This window comes from Acomys minous (assembly GCF_964271855.1).
Source record: "Acomys minous genome assembly, chromosome: 8".
NCBI lineage: Eukaryota > Metazoa > Chordata > Mammalia > Rodentia > Muridae > Acomys > Acomys minous.
The window spans coordinates 38,037,053-38,052,622 of NC_140489.1; the positions used below are offsets into that span (position 1 = coordinate 38,037,053).

The following is a 15,570-nucleotide window of genomic DNA, read 5'->3' on the forward strand; positions in this document are numbered from 1 at the left end:
GGAAAAAAGAAAGTGAAAAAAAGAAAAAGGCATCTCTTTAAACTGATCCCTCAAAAAAAAAGTCTACATTTACATACAACTGTTTTTCTTTTTAGGTTATTTTTCATTAACAAAGTAAGAGTCTTTTTCATGTTTTTATAACAAGCAACCAATCACAAACATTGAAAATTAAATTAGAAAGAGAATCTGGTGAGATTTCTAACACAAAACACATTACACTGAGCAAAGGGGGAAATTTACCTGGCTTTCTATTTGGACGGTATCTAAATAATAGAATTCATGAAAATTCTTTCAAAAGTAACCATACCAATATAACTTTACAGAAGGCCAAATGGTGGGCAGCTAACTTCTGTAAAAGCAGCAAATGAGTGGGGACATTAGAGTTGGGGGGTAAATAAACACAGCATAGATTGACTGCTGCGGTGGCTTTACACATTAGCTTTTATGCAGGTTTGCATGAGTGCCTGACCTGACACAACACATTTTGCCTCCAAAATATAAAAATGTAAGTCACCTACTCTGAGTGCTTCCCTTGCTTTCAAGGACGATGTTAAACAGTTTAACAATTATCTACCACTGCCAATGAAGTGCATCCTTACTGAGGAGCATAGGAGAATACAAAGCAATGGGATTCACCGTTTCACAAACACACTCAGGTCAGTTAAGAAAAATAATCTACTAATTGCTACAAGTAAACAAGGAGCCCTTTTAATTACAGCCCAAAGGAAGAGTGGTGACCTGGCTCCCAGTTCTCTGCTTTGGTATCTTGTGGCACCTCCCAACAGTCTGACACTCAAAAGCATACTAAGTGCAAACTTTTACAAGTGCTTTCTCAGAAACTCACGATACCATACTTTTTAGTTTTTATATAATAAAAACCATAGATACTAGCAGTCTGATTTAAGTAAGTCAAGAGTTTACTGGAAATAATATTAACGATTATCAAATAACTCAGCGGGTTTACTAATATTCTTCAAGAAAGCATGGCAAATAAGTGGCACAGGTTTCGTCAACTTCATTATTTATATTCATAATTAGCCACAACCTAGATTAACAACAAATAGTTTCCATTTAGCAAACTTGATTCCCTGAAAGTATTCCAAAAGCCTATGAGCATCCTAGAACTGGGAAAAGTTACAAAAGCCCTCTTACTTCCCAGACTTCAAGTTTACTTCTTGAATTAAGTTGGGAATTTTCATGTTAACAGAAGCACATGAAGGGGGAGAGCCGGGGGCATACGGAAAGGGGGAAGCAGCTGTTGACTTGCCACTCAAGTCCCAGGTTGTTTACTTTCAGTGTTAACAGTAACTGAGGAGTGGTGGGGGGTGGGGGGGGTTGTCTAGCAGTGTTAACACAAGGGATGGTCTCTAAATGTAATCCAACAGTGTCTAAGATGATCTAATTTTTTAAGAAACATTTCTCCCCAAGCCAACAATTATAACTTTCTTCATATTTTAATTGGCCTCACACCTAATGCCTGCTTACTAAATTTTTCCTATTTTGATCTTCTAATTGTGCATGTGCAATTACTATGAAAAGAAGGCAGAGTTAAGAAACCCCAAAGATTCTACTATTTCAGAAGCTAAAATTGAAAAATTAAAAAAATGTGATTAAAGCATTTTTTTTTTTTGCAGTAATGGGAAATGATGTAGTTGTAATCTAGCTTCAAAGGAAGCAAGTTTTCAGGATGCGAGACAGAGTATGTGTCTGTGAAGAGCATTCCCACCAAGGCAGAATTACTGCCCGAATAACCTGTCTATCCATTTGCACATCCTCCCCAAGTGATGCACAAGAAAAGATCCATGGGGGTAGTGGCACTGGCTTCAACTGCGGGTGGGAACGAAACAGGGACAATAGTCATGAGGAGGTGAGGGGAGTTTTAGAGATATTCTGAAGATCTGCATATTTTAATATTCTATTTTTATAATAAAACTAATTGCTCAAAAGAATAAGACATGGGTAAAAAAGGAAGTGTTGGCTGTGAGTGAGCCAGCATGACTGGGCACAGGCCTGCGAGCTGTCCTCTTCCTCTCTAGGTAAAGACGTTTCTCGTCACTGGTTCTAGTCCAAAGTCACCATCGTTGGGGCTTTTTTTTTTTGGTATGGTGGTGGTGGTGGTATTGTTTTGCTTGGTTGGTTTTGGCTTTTTTTTTTTTTTTTTTTTTTTGAGACAGGGTCCTCACTGGATAGCCCAGGCTAGACTAGAACTCACTGAGGCCCAAAAATCATAGCAATCCTCCCTCCTCAGCCTTCAAAACACTGAGGTTGCAGACGTGAACCACTTCATCCCACTTTGTGGTTTGGTTTTGGTTTTGGTTTTATTTTTAGTTTTGGAGGCTTTTTTTTTTAACGGGGTTGTTTTTTGTTTTGTTTTGTTTTGTGGTGGAACTGAACTCAGGATCTCACACATGGCTAAGCTTATGTTTGATCACTGAGCTATGCCCCTGGCCCAAAGCCTGTTGGTTTTTAAAATGCATTAATGTGAAAAGTCTTGATTCTTATCTATTCTTTGGTCCCTTGAAAAGTGAGATCCGGTAGAAGCAGTAGGTCGGTGTGGATACAAGTTTTCTCTCGATTCCTGAACCTAATTACCACCCCAGGAACCGTTCATGCCACTTTTTTTTTTTCATCTCTATCTACAAAAATAAGAACTGCTTCTCGATTCTCCCAAAGTCTGAAGCTAGTCTGAACCCTGCCGAGTACTCTTAACTCCTGCCTTTGATGCTCCTCGGCTTGTTTCTTTTGTCATTATCTGTGATTATTTCATTGCTGTTATTTGGCTTTTGTTTTTGAGACACAGTCTTGCTATGTAGCCCGGGCTGGCCTGGTACTCAACTCACTGGCTAGGTAGTTAGTACAGACTGACCCCAGTTTCAAAGCAATCTTCCTGCCAAAGCCAAGTGCTGGGTTACAGACGAGCCATTCAATCCCAGCTAATAGTATTCCTCAGCTGCCTCAGTTCTTCCAATTCCAGCAGCCATGGATTAATCAGGGCAGAGGGCTCTCCGTGCATGAGGCAAGGACCATCAGAGCCAAAGACGTAAGAAAACAGAGAGATCAGAGAACTAGGAGGAAGCCGGTGGGACTAGAGCACAAGGTAGGAAGACGATAATGGTAGCAAATGAGGCAGGAATAAGCAGGTTAAGGCTACACTGTAAAAGCATGGCCTGACAAGTTCTCTCTACCTTATCTCTTTTGGGCATTAGCAGAGACTCACCGAAGGTTTTTAAGCCGAAGAACATGATTAGGTGTGTCTCTAAAGAAGAAATCTGGGCTGGAGAGATGGCTCAGAGGTTAAGAGCACTGTCTGCTCTTCCAGAGGTCCCGAGTTCAGTTCCCAGCAACCACATGGTGGCTCACAGCCATCTATCGTGAGATCTGGTGCCCTCTTCTGGTGTGCAGATGTACATGCAGGCAGGACACTATATGTAATAAATAAATCTTTACAAAAAGAAGAAGAAGGAGGAGGAGGAGGAGAAGAAGAAATCTGACACTGTATGGAAGATAGGTTAGAAAGCTGAAAGACTGAACGTAGATAAGAGGCTTGCCACAAAATAGCGGCGAATGATGGAAAGGATTTTCCAGGGCACTGGCCAAGGGAATGGTGAGGAGAGAATGGACACTTCCAAAGGCAGCTTCTGAGAGAGAGGAGACAGGACTTCGTTGATAGATGGGTAGTGGAGCCGGAAGGAGCAGAGGGACTCAGGAAGAACGTGAGGTTTCCAGCCGAGAGGATGTGGAAGTCATTAAGGAAGACAGCGACTATGGGGAGAGGGCTGGCATTTGACATGTGCATGGAAAAATGAGCTTGAGACTTATCCAACTATTTGCTAGGATACCAGTTCTTACTCTGGTCCTAAGGACAAGGCGCCTGTTTGCTCATTTCCCCTGAGCTGCGGACCCAGTGCAATGCATGTGTGCTTAACTCAAGTCTGTGATAACGCTAACCTGGGCCAGGAGAGTCAAGACTTGACAGGGTTAAGATCTATCTTCAGAGTGGCTGTGTGGAAAGAAAACATGAGACAAGATGGTTAACCTCACTTTTCTGTCAAATTTATTTTTGCTTTCCAAAATAAATGGGCAATAACAATACGGTTTTTAACAAGAAGATCTGTTGGTAAGAGCAGCCTGTGTAGGCCTCGGCGCCTCTCACTACACATTCCACACAGGCCAACAATGGAGCACGCCACTTTGAATCCTCTCTCTTGCTCAGGAACCTGTACCACCACTTAGGATACTAAAGCCTGCCACACCCGCTGGTCAAACAGAACCGGAGCCATTTAAACAACTTGAGGGAAAAAGGAGTGGAGGGGGTGGAAACCTCACTGCTGTTTTATTTTAAAGACCTTGCAGGAGGTATGGGGGGGCAGGGGGAGCACCATTCGCTGTGGTTTACGCTGTTGTGCAATGTTTTCTGGGGTTTGCCTTGTAGGCATGTTGAAATCATAACTAAATAAATCAGCTCCAGAAACAAAGAAACGATATTCCCTGCCCCCTCCACCCTGACGGAGTAAGTGACGGCTTCAGAGATGAAGTGAGCAGCGCACCCTCTCCAGGACTGCCACATTTGGGAGCAACTCTTTTTAACAACAACCACAGTAAATTCCCAAACTTTTTACAAGTAACTGCTGTCCTCCTCATCACAGTCACAATATCTTTCCCGTCAAATTTCTGGAGCTTGAAGGTCCAATAAGAGCCAAACAGCTAGTCTCTTTTTGTGATGAAGAAACTGCTTTCTTTTTTTTTTTGGTAAAGTCAATAAATTTTTATTTAAGGGGCAAGTCCAACTGCTTTTAAATTAAGTACAAGCCTTGTTATTTACACAGCACTGTGCATGGGAAGCAGATTGCTATAAGATTCGCATCTTCTCTGTCTGCCTCTCTCACTTTTCTATTTGCTCATTTATTTGTGTGCTGCTGAGTGCATATGCGCATGCACCACGATGGCCCTGCAGGAGTCGAAGGACAACTCCAAGGCATCCACATTATTGTGAAGCAGGGTGGCTCTTGTTTCCATCTCTGTGCTCTGTACACTACACTGGGCGGCCCACGAGCTTCCAGGCAATTTCTCCATCAGACTCCATCCTGCGGTAGGAGCCATGGGGTTACAGATGCGGCCACACCTAGATTTTATGTGGATTCTAGAAATACAGGTTTATTCAGCAAGTTCACTTACCAACTGATCCCTCTCTCTTCATTAATTAAAAAAATGCATTTATGTTTATCTTCGAGGAAACAACAACATAGGAAGCCAGGAGACCTGGGCTCAGTTTTGCTTACTTCTGTTGGCTGAAGGACGTTAGTTAAGAACATAGCGTTAGGGAAAATCTGGTAGTTTTTAAAGACCCTTTAACTTTAAAATACTGCAGCTAAGCATTGAAGTTTAGCTCATTGGCAGAGCACTCACTGACTGAGCAAAAAGATCTGGGTTCAATGCCTAGCTCACAAAAAAAAAAAAAAGTGGGAGAAAAATGGGGAATCTGGCCAAAACCTGGTTAAAATTCTCTAATATGCATAGATTTTGACCGTATTCTATTTGAGCTGCTTCCTCAAGAGTTATGAACTGTTTTTGTTTATGAAAAAAAGATGCCACCATTTAGAGAGAATCCTGAAAGAAACATAGCACAGCCTTAAAATACCATGCTGCTGGTAAAAGTGACAGAGAAAGGAAAGTCATGGTCAATTTTAAAAGAAACAGAGGCATAAAACCGTGCAAGCACAAACTCATATTTCACCACAATGAAGGCACTATAACATTTTCATTAAAATGGCCTCCTTAGAGGCTGGAAAGATGGCTCAGTGGTTAAGAACACTGACTGTTCTTCCAGAGGACCCGAGTTCAATTCCCAACACCCACATGGAAGCTCACAACTGTCTGCAACTCCAGGATCCAACATCCTCACATAGACATGCAGGCAAAGCACCAATAAAAATAAATTTTAAATGCCATCATTACAGATACTCAAATAATAAAAATGCAGCAAATCATCTAAAATCCCATCACTGAAAATATCCAACGATCACTGAATCATTCCAGACAGCAATTCACATGCACACAAAGCTATCCAGAGATGCAGAAATAAATGAATTACTTCTGGGAAATGACTGTAGTCACTCTTTAAAAAAAAAAAAATCAATCCTAATCTTACTTGAAATATATCAAAACTGAAATGAAGTTGAAGTATTTAAACTTTTAAATGAGTATTCACTCAAGACACATTAACTGAATAGACAGAAATATTCCAGGAAGTATAACGAACAAAGCTCAACTTTTTTTTCCATGAAAAAATTCACTATAATAAAATGCCTAGCAAGTAGATCTTTAAAATTATTCTAAATACAATATAACACACACACACACACACACACACACACACACACACACACACACACACATGCACACACAGAGCATGCAGGTACCTACAAGTCCTAGGAAAGGGCATTGGACCTTCTAGAGCTGGAGTTCCCGCTGGTTGACAGCCATCTCATTTGGAACCTGCGAACCAAACGCTAGTCCTCTTAATCACTGAGTAATCAATCTCTCTAGCCCCCTTAGCTTTTGTCTTTTCACTTTTTCCTTCTTTGACTGTGGGATCTACAAATATAAGAAAAAAAAACTTAAGCCACCCTTCCCCCCTATTCCCCACCCCCCCACCCCCCCACCCCCCCAGCAAGGACAATTAAATTGGTTCAGCAGGTACAGGCCCCTGCCACCAAGCCTGACAACCTGAGTGAAGTGTCTGTGACCCGCATGGTGGATGGAAAGAACGGACCCTACAAGTTGTCCTCTGACCTCCACACATTATCATGGCATGTACAACACCAACACACTCGAATAGAAATACACAGAAATAAATAAAATGTTTTAAAATATTAAAGCAGCTTCCCAAACAGTGGGGAGGAGCCAGGGCCTTTTTTCATTCAGGACATAACATCTTTGTTTTTAAATTTCACTCTGTTGCCTGCATTGGTTCACTCGGCTGACCAATGCTGAGGTTCAAGTGATCCTCCTGACCCAGCCGTCCAAGCAGCTGGGAGTACAGGGGCTTCTCCTTGTAGGCTTCCCTTCAGTTATGAAAAACATCAAAATAAAGAAACACTTTGCGTAGAGACACTAGCGCCTGCCTGGACTCCAGGCACACTGAACATTTCAGTCCCTCCCATATGCCACGGCTTCACATCCAGGTGTTTTTCGTTGCTTTAATCACGCTTTCTCCCACTCCCTCTCAACTTAATCAAGCCAAACGTAATCAAGCCAAAGCTTACTCAACACTCCCTAGGGGCAGGACTTTGGATCTTGCCTCTGTACTTCTCAAGCCTTTCTAGATTTCCTTTCCCCTTCGAGGTTGCTGCTTGCCAGCTCCTATTTTATCATCGATTGCCTTATCTCAATCTCTCAGGGGAATGAAAGGAATCTTCCGCCCGTCTCTAGCAAAACACAAGACACATGCTACATGTCTTAGCTTCTTTTTCTGCCGCTGTGGTAAAATGCCCTAAGGAAAGCGACTTTGAGAAGGTTCTCCGTGGCAGGGAAGTCAAGGCCGCAGAAGCTTAAAGTAGCTCTGGCCATATTGCACCTGCAGTCAGAAGAAAACAACGAACGCATGAATGTTGCTCCATTTCCTTTCTCTAATTACGCAGTCTAGGATGCCAACCGAGGGATAGTGGTACCTACAGTGAGCAGCTCAGTTAGCAATACACAGATAATGCCCTGTGTGCACACCCAGAGGCCAACTCCCAGCTGATTCTAGAGTCTGTCAGTTGATTAGCACTGTCCATCACAACCCTACCGCTTATCAGCTTGACACTTAAACGTACCAGCAGTAAGCCATAACCTTCCATTCCTTGTCCCCCATGTCTCACGTTCATCATGTCATAATGAAAGAAAATATATTCCTATTTAAAAAGTACCCATAGCCATTAACAGTGCCAACAACTTTAAAAGTCCTTGGCCTCTTAACTGTGAGCTCCTATAAAATCAAAGGTAAGTTACAAACTTCAAAAATATAATGGCACAGAATAAGCATTCCTATCCCAAAATGGAAGGACCAGGGCATAGCAGAAAACAATCACACCAAAGCAAAACCATAACCCAGCAGGGCAAACACCAAATCCTGTAGCTCCTTATCTGACACCTAGGGCTGGCTCCTGATGAAATTGGCGATGTTTCAAAGAGCTCCAGAAGCCCCACCCTTACACTGCTGACTACAGCACACACCACTCTTTTGAGTTCTCCATACAGAATGCAGCTTGCCTGGCAGGGGTCCAGTGGTGCTGGCATCTCCAACAGCCTGGGGTCTCCATTACATCTTCACCCTCACCATTGCGGCTTCATGCAGTCTCCTCTCAGGACCTGTAGGGACTCTGACCCTGACACACATGGCCTCAGCTTTTCTCCATGATTCCTTCAGTCTTACATCTTTCATGCCATTAACCCCAGCACTATATATATGTGTGTATGTGTGTGTATACGCGCGCGCGCGCGCGCGCGCACACACACACACACACACACACACACACACACACACGATCTTCCCAAACCTGCTGCCAGCTGTGGATAGAGCCTGGTCCCCTTGGATCACAGGTGCGTCCGTTTCTGAGCTGACCCTGGAAAAAGACTTTCCTCAGCAATTACTTTTGAGAAGCAGGAAATTCCTTCATTTTAGGCTTTCTTCTTTTAAATAAACCTGGATCTTTACAAAATGAAGGCATCAAGGAGTGAGATTCTGCCCTCAAGACACCTTTGCTAAAATTTCTCTTTAATAGTACTGATCATTTTAACAATGACAGCTGCTTTCCTGGCACTGGCTTGAAATTCTCTCTGCCTGACCAATTAGCTCATTATCTTCAAAATCAACCTCACTTAAGTCCTCAAGACACAGGCAGAATAAAATCAGGTCCTTGCTCAAAATATCACACTGATGGCCTCTAGCATGGCTCCTGATAGTGTTCCTGTTCTCCCTCTGAAACCTCGTGAGCCACGCCCCACTATTCACAATTCTCTCAGCGTTCTTGTCTTTCAAGAGTCCCTTAAAATGGCCCATTATGCTCTGCTTGTAGCATTCAATGAGCTTTTTTAGCCTCAAGTTCCAAAGTCTTTCACATTCTTACCAAAAACCAGTTCCAAAGGCCTAAGAACAGCATGGTCAGGTTCAACAACAACCCCACTTCTGATACCAATTTCTGTCTTAAGTTTCTTCTTCTGTTGCTGTGACAAAATAACCTTGACAAAAACAACTTATGGAAGAGGAGTTTCTTTAGCTTTAATTCAGGGTGCAGGAAGTCAAGGCAGCAGGACCCTGAAGTAGCTGGCCACATTACAGCCACACTCAGGAGAAAAGAATAATGACTGCGTGCATGTGGCTCAACCTCCTTTATCCAGTTACCGTCCAGGATGCCAGCCACAGAACGGTGACACCCACAATGGGCAGGCCTTCCCATCTCAATGAACATAACCCAGATAATTCCCCACAAGCGTGCGCAGAGGCCAACCTCACAGGTGATTCTTACTCTATCATGTTGGCAACACTAGCCACCACAGCAGGCATTTAATGGAGTTCGGTGGAATAGATGAATGACAGGCCAGTTATATGACTGACACAATTAAATATGATATACACCTCGAGAATGCCATTTCCCAGTGGGGATTTCTACAAACTGGTACTATCTAATATTTATGCTGGCTGGTATTCTAGTCACTAACCAAATGTGGTTACTCAGCACCTGGAACGTAACTAGTGCAAGTGAATTTTTCACTAGTGCAAGTGAATGTAATTTTCATTCACTATTCACATGTGGTTACTGATGAACACAGTGAACAGTTTAACCCTACAGTTTCAGTGATGATATAAAACATTATACACAACTGAGCTTTGAAGCAGAGCTTACTGATATAATTCAAATTTCATAAATGAAATTTCTTATAACTGATTACGTGCATTCTGAGGGCAGGAACTAGATCTTGTTCATAATCATCTTACATATGCCAAATACTTAACATTTTTAAGATAGTTAACATTTCAATTAGGCTGAATGGAGATACTGGTGCTTAAATTCATATAATACACCATCTGTTTGTTTTCTTCTTGGTTTAAGGGCAAGGGATAAAAACAAAACAAAGCAAAATTCCAAACACTAACAATAAAGGGGTTAAAAAAAAGACAAAGAGGATGCTGTTCTCTGAACTGAGCATCCTCCACCACATCAAGGCCCAACCTTTCTACCTTAGCTTCATCTCAGTGCATGCCGTTTTCTTTGCCATAACCTGACTCCATCTTCATCATCCCATTCCTCACATGCTGTCCAGTTCACACTCCCCTGCTCCATAAAGCATTCACATTCACGACACAACTGAACCTGCCTCATACCTCATGATTAAATCCTCTCTGTTGTACAGATGCCTGAATACTTACTTTCCCCTGGCTAGGTAATAAGTTCTCCAAAGATGGCTGCAATATCTTATTAATCTTGCTCTTTTTGCAATACTTAGGACAGTGTTCTTTACTAGGCATTAGAATATCTATAGAATTAATGAAGTCACAAACAGCTGATATAATTATAAGCATTGTTCGGGATGTCAAAAAACATCAGATTCAGAGATCAAATTGGAAAAAAAAAATATGCTTTTTCTTTTACTCCTGGAAACCTCAGAGTGCCTATCTAAGCCCAATCTCTTACATGCAGTGTTCCTGAATATTAGAGGCCCTGATATTTTCACCTCCTTCTTCACTTCTGGACAGCAAGATGCTTCTCTCTCTTCCTCTTCTGCTACTCCTCCTTCTTGCCAATTTTTCAGAGGAATCCCATATTCTACCTTAAGTTTTGCTTTTTGATTGTTTGTTTGTTTGTTTGTTTGTTTTTCCAGGTTCAGCTTTTTATTGGACATGTTAACAAAAGGGGTTTAGTCAAAAAGACCAAAGTCCATGTCATCATCAGACTCCTCAGATTCTTCCTTCTTTGCTTCCACTTTCTTCTCCTCAGCTGGGGTAGCAGCGGTGACTGGGGCAGGACCTCCAGCTGGAGTGGCCCACCAGCCCCTACATAGCAGATGAGGCTTTCAATGTTGGCATTGGCCAGGGCCTTTGCAAACAAGCCAGGCTAGAAAGGTTCAGCATTGACACCAGGTGCTTCAATGAGGGTATTGATCTTATCCTCTGTGACAGGCACCATCACCTCCTTGTTGTGAAGGATGAGGGTGAAGAAGATGCAGGCGAGCTGGGAGACGGAGGCCATGCTGTGGACTGCCAGCATGGTGCTAGCCACTAGATGAAGTGAGGGCCTCACCCCAACGCAGCCTTAGCTTCCTTAGAGGGACCAAGCACCTTGGTGGCAGCTGAGGAAAAGCTATCTTAGTTTTAATATAAGGATGAATGTCACCTTTCCCCCCTTGAGAACAGCAATCTGGCCTTCGAAAGACATTTTGGGCACAGCCAAATGTCAAGACATCATTTAGGAGCAAGTTTAAACCACAGGGCATGCATCCAATATCAATAAAATGATGCTAATCTTTATTATAAGTGGTCTTGTTCTGTTCAGGTACATCATTAGAATGTGTAACAAAATCAAGCATTATTTCTCTCACTGTATGTCCCTTTATTAATTTTATAGACACTCTTCATTTACTTTTCTAGGCATAGATTTTGTCACTGTTTGAAATATTACTCCTGTGTACTTAATATTGACAATGATACTTGAAAATATATTACCACATTTCAGAAGTTTTGAAGTGATTATTTCTAGTAATCATTTTCTCAATAAGTAAAACTAAAGGAAATTTATACACATAGGTTGTATAAAATCTGGTTACCTAAGAAGATAACTCAAACCTTTTGTGAAAATGTTGGTGTGATACTAACAATTAAAATTATTATTATTATTATTATTATTATTATTATTATTATTATTATTATTATTATTATTATTATAAGCCTGGAACATACATGGAAAGACCTGGGCTTCTTTAAAAGCATGGCTATATTTTCATTCTAACCCTCTTAGTCTCTAGGAAGCCTTTTTTGGTACCTAAGAATATATTAGTTTAATCATTTACAAAGTATTTGGAAATATCTACTGCTTTTATAACGTTTGTAAGTCACATGAGGTTATTTGTTAAAAGAACATGAGGAACAAGAAAATGTTTCCATATGCTAGAAAATGGTTCCATCAGTTTAATAAAACGAGAGGCAAGTATCACTATTTTGCAAATGAGCAGTAAGCTATGAAAGATGCCCTATGACAATGAGGCTCCTTCAGGGTAAACCATAAACAATTCAGAAACCACATGAGATCACCTCACAAAACAGGAGTATAGATAGCATAATGTCAACTGCTATTTACATAAATTACCACGAGTGCTGTAAAATATGTTCTAAATCCAGATAAGCCCCAAATCTCACCATGGTGAAGAAGTACTCCTGCTGCCTTCTCATGAAGGGTCAAGAGCAAACAGACTCCGTGTTCCAACTCCTCCCTATCCAAGCCTGGAAACCAGAGGGTATAATCCTTTGTGAAAAAATGGATACTATATCAAAAGCTAAAAGTAATTCCCTTATTTTGATAAACAAGCCACTTAATACTCAACCCCTATTTTTAAAGGTTTATGAAATTTTCACTTGACAATACCAACCTACCTACCATAGAAAAAAAGAAAAGCCTCAAGTTTCTGATAAGCAGATGATGGCACAGTTAGTACAACCCTCGCCTGATTTCAGACCAAATGAATAGCATTTCATTTCAGGAAAGTATGCAGGATTCCAATTGCAGAAACAATAGCAAAATTCACCATGGAAGCAAAAATACTACAAGTATTGTGTAGTCTGTATCTCCAGGCTCTGATTCCATTTGCCTGAGATAGGTACCATTTCACTCCGTCAACATGTCCAGAGTTCCTTGTATATTTGTAAAACATGAGTAAAGAGTGATTCTGTTATCAGTGAAGTTCAAAATGTCTCCAAATCCCAAGGCAATCTTGGGTATTCCTCAACCAAATGTGCAACATGAACATGCATTTTATTTATTTACTTATTTACTTGCTTACTTACTTATTTTTCAACCAGATATGGTAGCACACCCTTTTTGTTTATTTATTTATTATTTTATTTTGGGTGTTTTTTTTTTCCAAGACATAATTCCTCTGTGTAGCTTTGGCTGTCCTAGACTCACTCTGTAGACCAGGCTGGCATGAAACTCAAAGAGATCCACCTGCATCTGCGTCCCAGAGTGCTGGGATTACAGGTGTGTGCCGCTGCACCCGGCTATGAACATGCATTTTAAAACAGGACCATCTCTACTCACATTCTGCCATGACAGTCTGTTTTCTGTAGTTGTGAATGTCCAAGATAAAGTGGCAAGTGGGCTACATAAAATTTTCCTCTAAGATGTGAAAGCCAACAGTGTTTATTTGGAGCTAGTTAAGAGCCCTTGCCACTTTTGCAGAGGACCCAGGTTCAGTTCCCAGAGTCCACGTGACAGCTTACAACCTGCTGTAAGTCCAATTCCAAAGGATCCAGCAGCCTCTTCTGGCTTTAGAGGGCACCAGGTATACACATCATACACATATATACAAATGGGCAAAATACTCATACATATGAAATAAAAATAAATATTTTTAAAAGTAGAGTGGTCATTTATTTACTTGCATGGATCTTAATATATTGCCAGGCTGCCCTGAGACCTAGGCTCCTACAGTCTTCTTGTAGTAGCCTATCAACTTCCTATCAAGGTACAGACCCACACTGCGGTACCATACTTGACAAAAGTACTTAAGAAGCACTCTTAGCCAGGTGCAGTGGTACCAGCCTGTACTCCCAGCTTCTGGGAAGCTGATGCACAACAGACCGCTTGAGCCCATGGGTTCCAGGCCAACCTAGGAAACATTGAAATGCCATGAGGCTTGGATAGGTGGCAGCGAGAGAGGGATGAGTTGAGTACCTTACCGAACACACAGCTGGGCTGGGGTGCAGCTCACTATATGCACTTACCTAGTGCATATAAGGCTCTACATTTAATACCCAAAGAGAGGAGGGGGAGGGATGGGAGGGAGGGAGGGGGGAGGAGAGAGGAGGGGAAGGGATGGGAGGGAGGGAGGGGGGGAGGACAGAGGAGGGGAGGAGAGAGAAAGAGAGGAGAAAGGGGGGGAGGAGAGAGGAGAACTAAAAGGAGAGAGGAAAGGAGACCACTTGGAAGCTTTTGCCATCCTGCCTAACACTGCTAGAATTTAAATAAAATCTATTGTTTTTAAGACCACATATTTTTCTTTTTTTAGTTAATTGATTTATTTAGTTATTGATTTACTTTATACCCCGAGCACAGCCCCCTCCCTCCCCTCTTCCTAGTCCCAGAAGAGCACACATTTCTTCATACACACACACACACATTCACATGCACACACACATGTATGCACGCATGTATGCACACAACGCACAGACTCATGCACAGACATTCACACGCGCGCACGCATACACCTACCATGATTTGAAATGTATGCATTTATGTTTAGGCTTTTCCCCTTAAATGTGCAACTGCTGGGAAGCAGAATTTGGTAAGAGGTTCTAGACCATGTCAGCCTTGCTCTCGTGAGTGGGTCAATGTTTTCTTGTGGTAATGGGTTAGCTACTATAGAAATAGAGCCCCTTTATTTGCTCTTCACACAAACCCAGTTTCTCTTCTGCTTCCCACCATGATGTACTAACGCTGCACAAGGCCTTCATCAAAAGCCAAAACAATACAAACACCATGCTTTGGGACAACCCAGCCTCCCAAATCAAAGTAAAAATAAACGTCTTTTATAAATTACTCCATCTCAGGCATTCTGTTACAGCAACAGAGAACATACTAACACAAACACCGCAAGTCTAAATAGGCTTAAGTTGAATTAAATCTTGTCTCCCAAGTCATGTGCTTCAAACAAAACAACCTCATTCCAAGAAAGATCCTATTTTAACCATCAATTCTAGTGGTTAGATTACTGATTTGACTTTCAGCAAAAATGTTTGATATAAAAACAGCAACTATTTTTTTTTAAGGCTAAAAGGAAGACAAACACTGAGGAAAATAAACATTTAATGCAATACTTTCTTTAGTCAGACACTAGGATAGGAACTAATGACGTAATGGTCACAAAACAGAAATAGTCACTGTCCTAAGGTTCTAAATAATATGATTCCATTGTTAAAAGCTTTAGCACAACAAAAGGGATATTCATATTGCCATTTATCCATGAATAAAAGTGACATGTCTTGTAAAAGCAAACAAACAAACCCTTTTCAGGGGGCTGGAGAGACAGCTCAGTGGTTAAGAACACTGGTTGCTGTGGCAAAGGATTTAAATTTGATTCCCAGAACCCAAGTGGTAGCTCACAAGCATCTTTAACTCCAGTCCAAGGGGATCTGATGCCCCTTCTGGCCCCTTAGACACTGCAGTCACATGATTCACAAATATACATGTAGGCAAAACACTCATGCACATTAAATAAAAAAATTAAAATTTAAAAGGAACCCTTTCCAAATCCCTGTCATCAGCAAGAGGCTCATCAGCTTGACCCCCCCACCACTCCTGTGGGAGGCTTTCACTA

At 41.5% G+C, this 15,570-nt stretch overlaps 1 protein-coding gene and 1 pseudogene across 11 annotated transcripts in view; both read right to left on the reverse strand.

Annotated features, from left to right (window-relative positions):
* The window catches only part of RAD51B (RAD51 paralog B), a 528,078-nt gene that overhangs the window by 440,059 nt on the left and 72,449 nt on the right, over nt 1-15,570 (reverse strand). The window lies entirely within an intron of this gene.
* On the reverse strand, nt 10,663-11,231 carry LOC311604053 (large ribosomal subunit protein P1-like; annotated as a pseudogene). Its single transcript has one exon. The product of its transcript is annotated as a large ribosomal subunit protein P1-like (transcript).